The sequence below is a fragment of the Sphaerodactylus townsendi genome, linkage group LG01 (genome assembly GCF_021028975.2).
Source record: "Sphaerodactylus townsendi isolate TG3544 linkage group LG01, MPM_Stown_v2.3, whole genome shotgun sequence".
Taxonomy (NCBI): Eukaryota; Metazoa; Chordata; class Lepidosauria; order Squamata; family Sphaerodactylidae; genus Sphaerodactylus; species Sphaerodactylus townsendi.
In genome coordinates this window covers 4,621,210-4,636,905 of record NC_059425.1, presented here as the reverse complement: position 1 = coordinate 4,636,905, position 15,696 = coordinate 4,621,210, and the positions used below count along the sequence as shown (strand labels likewise).

The following is a 15,696-nucleotide window of genomic DNA, read 5'->3' as shown; positions in this document are numbered from 1 at the left end:
GGGGTCTCTTCCAATTCTATGATTCTGTGTGGCTCTGATGTGCTGCTATGTGATCAGCAGGGGTGGGCTGCCCTTGGGGCCTCCTGGAATGGCACTCCACATGATTTAAAAAAGAGGGTAACCTTTAGAAGTTAAGTGCAGATTCTTAGGCACATATAGCCTCTGTTCACTCCACACACACCCCTGGTTTCTGGTTCCATTGACCAAACTGAAAACCCCCACACATGTCTGGGAGCCTCCCCCTTTGAAAGCACATCCTTATTTCCACTCAGCCACCCTGGGAAGCTACTGGGAGGGGATGTTTGGTCCCCCCGCTTCTGAGCCTTGGTGAGACCAGAAAAGACAACCCCCTCCCCAACACACACACACATGTCTCCCACTAAAGGACTGCCATGCAGGAGGGTGGGGTGGTCTTCATTCACTCCAGGGCTGTTTGTGGAGGTTCATCATCATCATCATCATCATCATCATCATCATTATTTAAATTTAGTATTCCGCCCTATCCCCGAAGGGCTCAGGGCGGAGTACAGATAAAACATCAGCTAAAAACATACATATAATTAAAACAACAGTCATATCTTAAAGCATCACCCGCGCCCTTATGAAACCCTCCTAATGCGAAATAATGGGTCCTGATGGTATTAGGGCCCATGGGGGTAAAGGGGAGAGGGCAGGGGCACCCTCAGCGGCCGGTCTCTCCAAAGGCCCAGTGGAACAACTCAGCCTTAAAGGCCCTGCGGAAATCCACAAGGTCCCGCAGGGCCCGGACAGCTGGAGGAAGAGTGTTCCACCAGGCCCGACGCTAGCACAAAGAGTCGTAAAGGAGCCCCTGGCCGAGTGGAGGAAGCAGCCCGCATCATTGAGGGGCAGGGGACCTCCAGTAAAATTGTGCCTCTGCTGGCGCAGGAGTTGAGTTGGGACATGTGTGGGGTAATGCGGTCCCGAAGGTACAAGGGTCCCAGGCCGCGCAAGGCCTTAAAGGTCAACACCCACACCTTGAAGATGATTCGGAATTCAACCAGGAGCCAATGCAGGTGGTGCAACACAGGTTGAATATGCTCTCGAAAGGGGGCCCTGTGTGAGCAAATGAGCCGCCGCATGTTGGACCAGTTTTAATTTCGAGGGATCAAGCAAGAGGAGAGGCCAGCGTAGAAGCGAGATTACAATAGTCTAGCCTGGAGGTGACCGTTGCATGGATCACCGTGGCTAGGACAGTGTTAGAGAGGAAGGGCCAACCGTTGGGCCTGTAGAAGATGGAAAAAAGCAGCCTGAGGTTATATATGGGCCACCTGGGTCTCCATTGAAAAAGCAGACGAATCCAGGTGGACCCCAGGCACCTGCGGATGGAGGAGGAGTCGGCACCAATGTGACCCCCTCCCACACCGGCGGCCAGAAATCCCCAACCTCTCCCCTGCGAAGCCAAGCCAAAGGATCTCCGTCTTGATGGATTGAGTTTTAACCTGCTCTGCTGCAACCGGCCAGCAGCAGCCTCCAAACAATGCTGGAGAGCCGCAGGGGCAGTGACAGCTCCCCCCTCCATCAGCAGAATGAGCTGGGTGTCATCAGCATACTGATGACAGATCAGCCAAAGCTCCGCACCAGCACTGAGCAGAGGGAATTGCATATAGATGTTAAATAACAGTGGGGACAGCAAAGCACCCTGAGGCACACCGCAATGAAGCAGGCACCTCCGGGAAGCTTGGTCCCCGCACCACACTTGCTGACTCCGCCCCCGGAGGAATGAGACAATCCATTGAAGGACAGTGCCTTGGACCCCAGAGGCGGCCAGGCGGTGGGCCAAAAGGTCGTGATCGACCACATCAAACGATGCGGTGAGATCTAACAACACCAGCAGCGTCGATCCGCCTCGGTCAAGTTGCTTACGGAGCGTATCCGTGACAGCGATGAGAACCGTCTCCGTCCAATGCCCAGCACGGAAGCCAGACTGGAAGGGATCAAAAGCCGATGTGTCATCCAGGAAGCCCTGAAGCTGCTCCAGCACCACTCTCTCAATTACCTTCCCCAGAAACGAAAGTTTCGAAACAGGGCGGTAATTGGCCAGATCTCCAGGATCTAACAATGGTCTTTTCAAGAGTGGGCGGACCACTGCCTCCTTCAACCCACCAGGAAAGACTCCTTGCTCAAGGGAGCTATTGATAATATTCAACAGATGGGGTCGTAGCTCCTCCCGGCAGGTTTTAATCAGCCAGGAAGGGCACGGATCCAGAGGACAGGTAGTAGGTCCAACAGCAGCCAAGGCTCTGTCAACAGCAGCTTCAGAGAGCAGGGAAAACTGGGCCAAACAAGGGCCGGAAGACGGCAAGGGAGCCTCCAGTTCACTCATTGTAGCAAAGGTGGCAGGAAGGTCCTGGCGGAGCGACGCAACTTTATCTGCGAAAAAGCTCATAAAAGCCTCACAGCTAATAGCCAATTGATGATTTGTAGAACCCTCTGCTAAAGGGACACGAGAGAGGAGGAGAAGAAAGCCCTCTTCGCCTCCGTCGCCATCTCATAGGCTTTCATAAACGTCCTATAGGATGTTCACGCTGCTTCGTCCCGAGACTTCATTGATTGTCCACCTTTCTCAGCAAGATTCATGGTGGATCGCAGAACTACACAACAGTGTAACAGAGGACAGAATAATACATACAACAAATAAAACTCAATAACACTGGATTATAAACCAGAGGACATGAAATTGAGTAATATAATACATCCGATTAGAATTGGAGGGAGGGAGGAAATCTGGTAAGGAATTCAGAGGCCCTGAAGCTGCAACCCTATTTGTTTCCTGGATAAAAAGGTGGCCTCTCTCATCTTTCTCTCGTCATTCTGTGGAATAAAAGTGGGGGAGGCCATTCCACCAGGCGGGAACCCAACAGGTATGGCGTAGGTTCACGAGACAGCAAGACAAGTCACCGAACCCAGACTGCTAAGCGTTTACAACCAGGAACAAAGCTCAAGTGTGGGTGATTTAATCATGATGAAGAAGAGGAGGAGGAGGAGGAGGAGGAGCTGCTTCCCTTTCCTCTCCTCACAACAAACACCCTGTGAGATGGGTGGGGCTGAGAGAGTTCAGAGGGAACTGTGACTAGCCCCAGGTCACCCAGCAGGAATGTAGGAGCCGTTGTAATTCTTGTTGTGCTAGTGTTATGTTTAGTTGGCTTTGCTAGGTTTAGTTCAGTGATAAAATATTGTATTTTAGACTACTCACTGGGCTAAGTTTTTTGTGCTAGCACACCTGTAGTTTAAAGGGGGTTGGTTTCTAGGTCTTGTATTTTTCTGTAGGGGAAAGTCGGCATTATATATTTTTACTCTTTAGTTGTTGATCATGTTATTGTTGCCTCTTAATATGATGTTATAGTTATTGATGCTGCTTTTCCAAATCCAAATCCAAATCCAAAACCTTTATTAGGCATAAAACCTAATTATTGGGTTTATTATTGTTGCAGTGATATGTTCTTATAATGTTCTGCTTACTATTGTTTATAATGCTTATACTTTGAAGCTATATTATTATGCTACGTTTATTGATTCTGCTTGCATATTGTGTTTTGAGGTTGCTGTATGATGTTATAATTACTAGTGTTGTTATGCTGTCGTGCACCACCCTGAGCCTGTCGGGGAAGGGTGGTCTATAAATACACGATATACGATACGAGTCCTGCACGCGTGGGGGTGGGGGGAGGCAAATAGGCTGAGGATGCAGCAAATGGCGTAGCAAAGGGGGAAAGAGCAGTGCATCCTCTGCCCCATCCCAGAATGCCCCCTCCTCGGAACGCCCCTGCCACGCCCCTGGAATGCCCTCGCCAAACCCCCACAGGGGCGCACGCCCGGTGCGTTGCTCACCCCCATCCTCGGCCCCTTGGAGCTACGCCGCAAATCACAAAGCTTCCGCCCTCCTGGGCCCCTCCTGGCATGCTGGGAGGAAAGTCAGACTTTGGCTGGCCTTTAGGCTAAGCTTACATGAGGATTGGCAATCCAGCAGCTCCAGCAGCACCCACCAAAAGTCCAGGACCTCCATCCCTGCTCTGCCTGCCCTGGCCCGGGAACTGGGTTTTTTCACAGCTGCCATGCATTGAGCTGATATTCCCATTCCCGTTCTAAGTATAGCCCAGTCACTGGCATAATGCCCATTGGGCAAGGTGGGCAGCTGCCCAGGGCATCACCTTGTGGGGGGCATCAAAATGCTGGGTTCGTTTTTGGGTATTTTTAGTGGTTTTCCATTTTTGGCCTGCGGGGGGCAGTTTTTAGGCTAGTTGGATGCCGCCCCCCCCCCCCCCTGGATGGCCACTCCACCACAACCAAAACAAATTTGCACCATGATATTGGTGCATGCAGGGGGTGCACTTTTAGACATATCAGCACCAAAATTTCAGCATATCATCAGGAGACTGTCCTTATGCTACCCCCCAAGTTTGGTGAGGTTTGGTTCAGGGAGCCCAAAGTTATGGACTCCCAAACGGGGTGCCCCTATCCCCCATTGTTTCCAATGGGAGCTAATAGAAGATGGGGGCTACAGTTTTGAGGGTCCATAACTTTGGCCCCCCTGAACCAAACTGCACCAAACCTGGGGGTATCATCAGGGAAGTCTCCTGATGAGACCCTGAAAGTTTTGAGACTGTGTTCTTCAAAATGTAAGCCCCAGCCATGCATAACTCCAGCCAGCTTGACATCAATGCAGAAAACTCAATGCAGAGCAAAGATTCTTGGGCAAATTTCGGGATGTTCTTGCAGGGGGCGCATTCTTGGATCCAAAAGGGTATGCAAAAGGGTAGCCCCCATCTCCTTAGCAAAGAATGGGGGATGAGGCACCCCTTTGAGGGTCCATAACTTTGGACCCCCTAAACCAAACTGCACCAAACTTGGGGGGGGGGGGGGTCCCATCAGGACAGTTTCCAGATGATACCCTGACATTTTGGTGCTGATACATCCAAAAATGTGCCCCCTTCAGGAACATCCCAGAAATTTGCCCAAGAATCTTTGCTCTGCATTGAGTTTTCTGTATTGATGTCAATGGGGGTTGCAGGCTGGGGGGCACATTTCTGAAGGCACAGTCTCAAAACTTTCAGGGTCTCATCAGGAGACTTCCCTGATGATACCCCCAGGTTTGGTGCAGTTTGGTTCAGGGGGGCCAAAGTTATGGATCCTCAAAACTGTAGCCCCCATCTCCTATTAGCTCCCATTGCAAGCCTTTATTGGCATAGACAACAGTACAACAATAATAAAAACGGATTAAAAAGCATATACAATACAGGAAATAAATGTTGGGTCGAAGGAAATCTACTGGCGTTTAGTAATTTCCTGGAGAAAGTCTGCCACTATCATACAGAGAGAAGGACTAGGATTGTCCAACAAGTAGTGTCATCTAATTAAATCAGGGAGATCTGGTAAATGTAAAGGAGTAAGATTCACAAACTTGGATCTGATTGCCTTGAATCTGAGACAGTGTAGTAATTGGTGGGCCAGAGATTCAACTGATCCATCATTACATGGGCACAATCTTTTAGCCTTTTCTTGCTTATTAAATCTGCCATGTAACAAGGCAGAAGGCATAACATTAAACCTGGCGAGCATTATGGCTCTCCTTTGAGCAGGGTTTATTAAGCAATACAGGTAGTGTGCCAAGTGGCCCCGTTCAAATGAGAGAGAAAAATACGGGGGGGGGGGGGCATGTTTTCTTGGCTGCGGTGATTAGGGTAGAGAACTCTCTATCCAATAGTTGACCTTTTAATTTTCTATAAGCTTCTGAATAGGACAAAGGGCAAAGTGAATCCACTGACAGTCCAATAGAGGCCATTTTTTCTTCAATTATGGAAAACCAGGGGTTGGAATGGGTGTCAGAGAGCAGACGGTGGACCAGGGAATTACAGTCCGAGAGAAAATGAATTTACAGCCAGAAACTAAAAGCCCTCAGCCAAGCAGCTGATTCCAAGGAGTTTTGACCTAACTCCAGACAAAGGGCTGCATAGGGCACGCAATTTGGGGATTAGCTCCCATTGGAAACAATGGGGGATGGGGCACCCCCTTTGGGAGTCCATAACTTTGGACTCCTTGAACCAAACCTCACCAAACTTGGGGTGTAGCATAAGGACAGTCTCCTGATGATATGCTGAAATTTTGGTGCTGATATGTCTAAAAGTGCACCCCCTGCACGCACCAATATCATGGTGCAAAATTTTTCTGGTTGTGGTGGAGTGGCCGTCCATGGGGGGGGGGGGGGCGCATCCAACTCAGGTTTTGCCCAGGGCTACAGTTTGCCTCGTTACGCCCCTGAGCCCAGTCATGTGTCAAAAGAGCAAAATATTTTAAGAATCACCAAGCGAGCGCTCTACTCTGTGCCCCCAGCAGAGGAGATCAGGAGGCGGAGTCCTGGTGACAGGCAGCACTTGACCAAAGGCAGGGCAGAAATGCTTCAGTCAATCGGGGAGGAGGAGAAAGGGGGGGCAGCATTCAGGATCTGTCCCTTGGATGCAGTTTTATGTTCTGCTGTCTCTTCCGCAGTGAAGGCACTCGGAGCAATCCAGGACAGGATCCTGCCGGGTGCCCGGTAGATGGGATCGTGGGCACATCAGTCTCGCTTCCAGCCATCATACCCCAGGAAAGGAACTGGGCAAAATCGAGTGGGAATTCTGTCCTGAATGTGGCCCGGGCCTCACGATTGCAGATTTCACGAATGGCAGCTGATGCGGCCCAATTCTAGTGACCAATTAGAGCGGTTAGAGAAATCTGGTGAGACCACCCTGAAGATCAAGGACCTGGAGAAGCAGGACAGCGGAAACTACACAACTCATGTGAGGTTTCAAAAGGTGCAACCACAATCCTTTGTCCTGCAGGTCACAGGTGAGAAATCTTCCCCGTCTCTTTACTGTGAGCAGTAGCCCCAGAGGGGCTCTCTTGGGGTGTATTTAGAGAGAGGGTCCCACAGATACGAAGGCCCTAGACGACTCAGAGCATTAAAGTTAGAACCAAATTGTGGACCTGACTCAGTCATCCACTGGAAATCAATGCTGGAGCTGTCGGGGCACTGGAGACATGTGCGTCCAGTAAGGACTCAGGCAGCTGCATTTTGCACCGGTTGGAGTTTCTGGGTCAGTCAAAAAGGGCAGCAGAGTGCTCAGCAGAGGCGGATCTGGGGGAAGTGGAGCCCAGGGACGACATCTGAATTTTGCGCCCCACCCCCCATGGGCAGCCTCTCTCTCCCACCGTGACCAAACAATGATTTTTTTACACCAGGTCGTTTCAAAGTCACCGTCACATTGTAGAACATGCCCCAATTTACAAATCTGAATACAGTAATGAGCCATGCCACACAGCAGAAATAAAATTCTTGAAAACGTTTTCAAAATGCTTTCAACATGTTTTATTACTGCTATGAAAACATTTTATGGTGTTGTATCCAGTCCCCCCAATTGGGGAAAACAGCATCACTTTCAATGTTGTTTAAACTGAAGACCCCAGATTCTCCCTTTAAGGTGGATTTAAAAGGAGATTCTGGGGTCCCTAGTTTAAACAACATTGCAAGGATTGCTGGAATCCACCCAAAAACAGCATCACTTTCAATGGTATTTAAACTAGAGAGCCCAAATTCTCCTTTTAAATCCACCTTTAAGGGAGAATCTGGGGCCCCCAGTTTAAAAACCATTAAAAGTGATGCTGTGTTAGATTTAGTTGAATTATGTATCAGCCCAGTGGTGTGCGTGAGAGCAGTTTATAGAAACTTCCCAAGAGATAAATATAAAAGGTAAAACTTACATTTATTCAAGCATCTCCAGTCCATAACTTTGTTTCAGGTTAAGAGGTAGATAGGAAGAAATCCTAATCTAAGAATTACTTTTCCTACGACAAGTGGGCGCTCTAACGCACCATCACATGTGTGCAGGTGAGAGAATGCTACAGTGGGAAAGTCCTACTGAGGCAGGCTGCCATTGACCATGCGCTCAGGTCAAAGGCTAGGGCAGAAGAGAGACCAGCATGGGGAAGAAAGGAAGTTAGTGGGCGGAAAGCGAAGACTAAAGCTGCTTACCACACACCCCTCTGAATCCCCCCACCCCCCGTGAAGGAATGTTTCAGGAATAGAGGACTGAGAGCAGAAGAGGATGAGCCAGCTGTTGTTATTATTATTATTGTTATTATTGTTGTTATTGTTGTTGTTGTTGTTGTTGTTGCTGCTGCTGTTATTATTATTATTATTATTATTATTATTGTTGTTGTTGTTATTGTTATTTATTATATTTATAAGCACTCTCCCCCGGAGGGCTCAGGGCGGCGAACAACAGATAGTAGAGCACAATAAAATCAGTAGTAACAAAATATGAAAATCATTAAAGGACAGCTCTATATATTAAAACCCAACCCCATTAAAATGCAGCGTTCTAACATCAAATATATCGATGGCGTCCCACTAATAAATCTCCTGAAAAGAAAAACAGGGAAAGAGAGGGGCGGTGGGTCCACAGATGTTATAGTGGACTCTGTTGATCCAGAGTCCTCTGCGGGACCCTCGGAGCCAGGACTTCCTCAGAGTCCACCCTCAGCACCCCAAGCAAGCAGTCCTCCTGGTCCACCCACCCCTTTAGAGCAGCGTTGGCAACAGTTGCACCTTGAATTAGCTCAGTCAGATGGTCAGCTCGACTGACTGCTCATCATTTGTAAGTTACGAGCAGAGCCAGCTGCCTGAAGCAGCACTGCCTCCAGCATTCCTGCCCTCACACTGATAAAAGAGAGCCCTCAGCTGTATGTTTTGCAGAAGGTAATTCGGCACTTCAATGGTTCCGTGGATTGCTCTGAGAAGCCTGCTCTCTGGTAACGACGCTGGACTTTGCCCCCTGAACCTGCTCTTTGGATTTGTGTTTCTGGATTTTGATGACCTGGTGGACTGGTGAGCTGGCTTACTGCTTGTTAGACTGAAATCTAACCAGTGTCTTGTCTGGAGCCTTAAGAGACTTTTCTGGCCTGTGTTTAACCTGCAGTAAATTTCTGACAGCTGCACCCTGTCTTTTGTCCGTCCTTGACAGTCAGCCCGTGACCGTGAGCTTGTTTTCTGCTGCTCCAGAGACAGAACAAGGAGTAATGGATTCAAGGTGCAGGGAAAGAGATTCCACCTAAATGTTAGGAAGAACTTCCTAGTGGTAAGGGCTGGTAGAGCTCCCAAAGGCACCTGGTGGGCCACTGCGAGTAGCTGAGAGCTGGACTAGATGGACTCTGGTCTGATCCAGCAGGCTCCTTCTTATGTTCTTATGCTGTTTGTCAGTGGAGTTCACTACCTCAGAGTGTGATTTAAACAGGCTGGATGGCCAACTGTCAGGAGTGCTTTGACGGTGTCTTCCCGCATGGCAGGGGGGTGGACATGATGGCCCTTGGGGTCTCTTCCAATTGTATGATTCTGTGTGGATCTGATGTGCTGCTATGTGATCAGCAGGCGTGGGCTGCCCTCGAGTGGGCCCGGGGCCTCCTGGAATGGCACTCCACATCATTAAACGAGAGGGTAACCTTAAGAAGTTATGTGCAGTTGGAGGGTAAAGGGCGGGTTCTTTAGGAACATTTGGCCTCTATTCACTCCACACACACCCTGCCTGGTTTCTGGTTCCAAAACTGACCAAACTGAAAACCCCCACACGTGTCTGGAAGCCTCTTACTTTCCCCCTTTGAATGCTCATCCTTATTTCCAGTCAACCACCCTGGAAAGCTACTGGGGGGGGGGAAATGTTTGGTCCCCCCACTTCTGAGCCTTGGTGAGACCAGAACCACCACCCCCAACACACACACACACGTCTCCCACGAAGGGATTGCCATGCAGGGGGGTGGGGTGGTCTTCATTCACTCTGGGGCTGTTTGTGGAGGTTTACTTCATTCAATTGCTTCATTGATTGTCCGCCTTTCTCAGCAAGATTCATGGTGGATCGCAGAATTAGGCAAAAGTGTCACAGAGGACAGGATAATATATACAACAAATAAAATGCAATAGCACTGGATTATAAAACCAGAGGACACGAAATTGAGTAATATAATACATCTGATTTAAATTGGAGAAAGGGGGGGATATTGGAGAATCATAGAAGCACAGAATCATAGAGTTGGAAGAGACCCCAAAGGCCATCAAGTCCAACCCCCTGCCATGCAGGAACACCCAATCAAAGCACTCCTGACAGATGGCCATCCAGACTCTCTTTGGAAACCTCCAAAGAACGAGACTCTCCACTCTCCGAGGCAGTGAATTCCACTTTCAAACAGCCCTGGCTGTCAGGAAGTTCTTCCTAACGTTTAGGTGGAATCTCTTTTCCTGAACCTTGAACCCAGGACTCCTTCCAAAAAGAAAAGCCAGAGCTCACCTAGTGCTGCCCGTCCCACTTCTCGTCTCCTCTGCTATGCCTCTCCACACCCCTTCTCCCAGCCCCCCTCCACAGCCCCCAGCCCCCTCCATTCCACCCTCTTCTGCCTTTAAATTAAGCCATCAAACTGTGGAGTCCCGGTGCCCTTTTGGCTACCTTTGGTCCCATCTGTCCAACAAAGGCGTCAGGGTGCCAAAATAATTCTCCTCACGCCCTTCTGTTTCCACGACAGTGTAGGCCAGGCTGAGAGGCTGGCCCAAGGTCACCCTCCAGACCAGGGGTTCAAATTCAGACTTCCTAGATGATAGTTTGGCCCTCTAACAAATACATCACACTGGCAATTAAATATTTGAGTTTAAAACCACAATTCACATTAAAATACAATCATAATTTAAGCATCCCTAGATTGGTGCTATCCCGAAGATGCTGTCTCGGGAGCATGGCCGAGTCTAGCATCACACTATACATTAGAAGGGCATGTTGCCAATAAGAACATAAGAAAGAGCCTGCTGGATCAGACCAGAGTCCATCTAGTCCAGCACTCGCAGTGGCCCACCAGGTGCCTTTGGGAGCTCACGTGCAGGATGTGAAAGCAAGGGCCTTCTGCGGCTGCTGCTGCTCCTGAGCACCTGGTCTGCTAAGGCATTTGCAATCTCAGATCAAAGAGGATCAAGATTGGTAGCCAGAGATCGACTTCTCCTCCATAAATCTGTCCAAGCCCCTTTTACAACTATCCAGGTTAGCGGCCATCACCACCTCCTGCGGCAGCATATTCCAAACACCAATAACAAAGGAGGAGGAGGAAACAGGGGAGGGTGAAGGCCACACTGTGGTTTATCTCTGTCTTATAGGGTCTGCAGTAATGCACAAGATCCCACAGAGCTCAGGGTTCACTTGACAGACAGTTCCCCCAGGTTGGATCATTTTAGGGCAAGGCACCACTGACAGATTAGACGTCGCCAAGAGTAAAGCTCTCGAAGGGGTATATGGGGTCCCAAAGTAATTGCAGGCCAATTCACATTACTCTGATTTGCAGCCTGCAGGATAATAAAAAGGAACAGTAGGAAAATCCTACAGAAGGTGGAATGGAATCGTTTATATGGGGGGAAAGAGCTGGGCAAATAATGTTTTCATGTGATGCCAAATTTTGAGAGTAAGTGTAACCTCTATCTGTGGGTTCTGTGGGGCAGAACTTGGAATGAGTTTGCAACAACAAATTTTAAAAAACAAAATGGTTTACTTTCTTAACATATAACATCAACATTTAACATCACACTTCAAGGTCCTGTTCAGGTTGCATTTTAAGAACATAAGAACATAAGAACATTTTCAAGTCCTTATATTTACAGTCTACTGATACTGCCAAGTCCAATTCTTCTTTGCAAGTGGGTTGGCTCCTGAAGACTCCAAGGGCTTGATGAACAGGATTCAACATGATGAAGGTTTCCAGGAGAACTCTCATCCATTACAAACATAAAAAAACCCTTAACAAGGTGTTAAGGGCTTATACAAACCAAAGTCCGAGTCTGGTAGCCTCGTCTCTTCCAAACTACATGAGCTCTGCAGCCTTCTGCTGCTTTGAGCCTCCACCCCTTTCTGGGTCAACCCATTCTGAGCATGGGGGTTACATAAGCCCCAGGCAGAGAGGTGGGGACAAGAATACACGGGGTGCCATTGTAACCTCAGCTTGTGGGTTCTGCATGGCCTGTTCAGTTTCATTTCAAGTCCCTTTCATTACAGTCCGATAATGCCAAGTCCATTTCTTCCTGTAAGTGGTTGGCTCATGAAACTCCAGAAGTTTGGTGTACTGGATCTGAGATGATGAAGGTCCCCAAAAGAACTCTCACCCATTCACACACACACACAGCCCTGAAACAATACATCCTTAAACAAGGTGCTAAGAGCTTATAGTAACATATCCAGGTCCCAGCCGGGTAGCCTCGCTTCCTTCAACCTCATGAGTTCTGCAACCTTCTGCTTCTTTCAGACTCCACCCCTTTTCTGGTCATCCTATTCTTAACATAGAGGTTACACCAGCACAGAGAAGACCCCGCCTGGGCCATTTGCCCCCTTGCCTCCAGAGGAAGGGCAGGTTCTTGTGAACAGGGATGGACAATGTAAGGGAACAAATCAAGCGCCTCAGGATCCTCTGGACAGTGTGGTGCCTCAATCTGTGGCCTTGGCCTGGGCTGCTATTTTTGAAAGAATCAGAACCGTCCTTCCCCCCTGTGGAGAAATGGCTCCCCCCCTTTTCTTTTTTCTTTTTTTTTGCCTCCTCCCCTTCTCTAATTAGGGACCATAGATCTGGAGGACAGAAATCCCAGAGCTATATCAGGAAGTACTGCCTAACCTAGGGGGAAATGATATCTTGACCCCGCCTGACCTGGTCAAAGGAGGGTGGCGGCAGGGATCTGATAAATTGCTGGAGTGACGGGGAGAGTTCTCTTCGCTTCGTTCTTCTGATGGAGCACAGACCTCATGCCTGAGCTGTGGATGGCAGCAGCCATTTTCTGGGCCATTAATTCAGCCGAGTAATGTGAGTTCTTTGCAAATTGCAATCTTTTAAGCTTTAGGGACCTACCCTGCTTTCCACCATCTCTTAGGTAGGGTATGTATTAGCAATAGTGGCAGGGGATTTGCGTTTATATCGCCTTTTCTTTGGAAACCCTTGCTAAATCTGGTGCTGTGCTAAAACATATGGTAATCACTTTCTTTTTAATAAATACTTTTTAAACCTTAGATGTGGAGGACAGTTCTCTGTACCATGTACATCCCACTGTCTTGGACACGCTATTTAAACAGGAGGTAGAGGAAGGCTGAGCAGTTTCTGCTCCAGGATCTCCAGTCTACCCTGTGGAACCCAGGAGAGGGGAACCAAGGGGAAACTGAGGCAGGGGCCTCGCAGTTGGAAAGGAAGCTGGGAATCCTGATCTTCCCCAGCAGGCAGTCCTCAAATGATCAGGTGGTGGCAGCATACCCAGAGAGAAAGGTAGCCCTCCCCTGGGAAAGTTGGCAACACCTGAGAGAGTGCAGAGTGCAAAATAGGGCCTGCCAGCCAAAAGCAAGCCCGTTTCACCAGACCCCCTCCCCAATCCATCTGCTGTGGACCTGCTAAATTAAATAGTAAGAATACAACAGAAGGTTGGAACCACGTATAAATTGACTGAGGGCCTCTGGTAGTTTTATGTTGTTTACATCTTAATTTCAAATGGTAGTTCTAGAGTGTTATTTTTAAAGATATTTATAATGTTTCATATTTTATCAGATGTTGGAAACTGCCCTGGACCTACTAGTGAAGGAAAGGGAAGAAATCCAAGGACCAGAGATCAGAAGATTCCCAGCCAGCTTGTGAGATTTCATACAGGCCTCTAGCAGGAAATGGGGGGCTGCAGTATCATAGAATCCAAGAGTTGGAAGAGACTAGAAAGGCCATCAAGTCCAACTCCCTGCAATGCAGGAACACACAATCAAAGCACTCCTGACAGATGGCCATCCAGTATCAAGAAAAATGGGGCATGATGCTGGGACTGTGAGGCAGGCAAAGTAATTGTTTCTCCTTTTGGTCTGCAGTGGACAGGAAGTGAGACGGAGCAGAGGTGTTCAGGGGCCTGCAGAGGAAACTGCTGTGGTTGAGGCTGTGGTCTTGGGGGGCGAAATATCAACCTGAAGACTGTGCCAGAAGAGACAGGCTTTGCAGAACCACAGCCCTCCTCACGGGCGAGGGCAGAAAGAGCAGGGATGGAGATCCGTGGCTTTTGGTGGGTGATGCTGCTGCTGCTGCTGGACCGTCAGTCCTCAGGTGAGCATTGCCCAAAATCTGACTTGCCTCCCAGCGTGCCAAGAAGGACCCAGGAGGGCGGAAGCTTTGCCCCAATCCTGAAGTCAGATTGTTGTGATTTGGGGGAGCAGAGGCATACCAAGAGGAAATGGCTCCCGGATACAATTTTTCTGCAGGCACCCCCCCCCCACTGCTATCCCCCCAATCCCTTCTTCCCTCCCCTCCCAGAAGGCAGAAAAGACTGATGTCTATTGGGGGCAGGGCTTAGGGTGCAAAGCTGGAATGTGTCCCGCAGGTTAGGAAAGGCAGCGCCCAGTCCAAAAGAAAGCCACCATGGTTACCAAGGGAGGTTGAGGAAATTATATGGGGAAAAAAGATGTCTTTTAGAAAATGGAAGTCCAACTTAACTGATGAAGAATACCACAAATGGTGGCAAAAGAGAAGCAAGTTAGCTGTAAGGGAGGCTAAAAAGGATTATGAGGAACGCATGGCTGCGAACATCAAGACCAGCAACAAACAGTTCTTCAAGTACATCAAAAGTAGGAAACCAGCTATTTGACAACAACAACAACAACAACAACAACAACAACAACAACAACAACAACAACAACAACAACAACAACAACAACAACAACAACAACAACTTACCTTAAGGTTACAGTTTGGTTCAACCCAAAAAGCCCCCACCTTTGCATTCCCCCAATATCAGCATGAGAAAGACCAGTAATGCAGACACATTGTTTTGGGGAAGGCAAGTGACTCCCTGTGATAGAAAGAAGTACCCAGTAAGCTCTATTGGACTAGTTACATGCGAACAAAAGAAAAGAGGCCCCATGGCCTTGGGGCTGCGGAGATAGCATGCCCAGCTGTTGCACATCTGGAGACATGCGCTCTGGCAGGTCGATAATGGCGCAACCTGTCAGCGGGCGCCAGGCAGGATCCTGTCATTGAATGCCGCATGCCACATGCCGAATGGCGCGGCCTGACAGCCAAGCAGAGGAGATCAGGAGTCAACCTCTCCCGGCCAGCCCTGGAGCCAGGCAGAAATACTTCAGTCAATCGGGGAGGAGGAGAAAGGGGGGCAGAGTCGCCGGCCATCATCTGTCCCTCCAGTGCTGTTTCATGTTCTGCTTTCTCTTCCTTTGTGAAGGTACTTGGAGCATTCCACGACAGGTGCCTGCCTGGCGCCACGTGGATGGGATCGTGGGCACATCAGTCTTGCTTCCAGCCGTCATCCCCCCTGGAAAAGCAGTGACCAAAATCGAGTGGGAATTCCGGTCAGAAAGCGGTCCCCCCGTCGTGATAGCAGATTTCACGAAGGGGAGTTGGCAGCGGCCCAATCCTAGCGACCGATTTCTTCAGCGGTTGGAGAAGGCGAATGAGACCACCCTGCGGATCAAGGGCCTGGAGAAAGAGGACAGCGGAAACTACACAGCTCACATGAGATTTGAAAATGCAGAAGTACAACCACATACCTTTCACCTGCGGGTTACAGGTGAGAAATCTCCCCAGTCTCTTTGCTGTGAGCAGTAGCCCCCTCGGACTCCAGGCTGCCCTGCTGTTTCAAAGTGATGCTGTTTCGGGGTG

At 49.1% G+C, this 15,696-nt stretch overlaps 2 protein-coding genes across 4 annotated transcripts in view; both read left to right on the top strand.

Moving 5' to 3' along the window:
* Nucleotides 1–15,696, top strand: part of LOC125439818 (SLAM family member 7-like) — a 273,063-nt gene that overhangs the window by 85,677 nt on the left and 171,690 nt on the right. The gene's annotated exons all lie outside the window — the stretch shown is intronic.
* Nucleotides 1–15,696, top strand: part of LOC125439826 (T-lymphocyte surface antigen Ly-9-like) — a 109,628-nt gene that overhangs the window by 7,658 nt on the left and 86,274 nt on the right. The gene's annotated exons all lie outside the window — the stretch shown is intronic.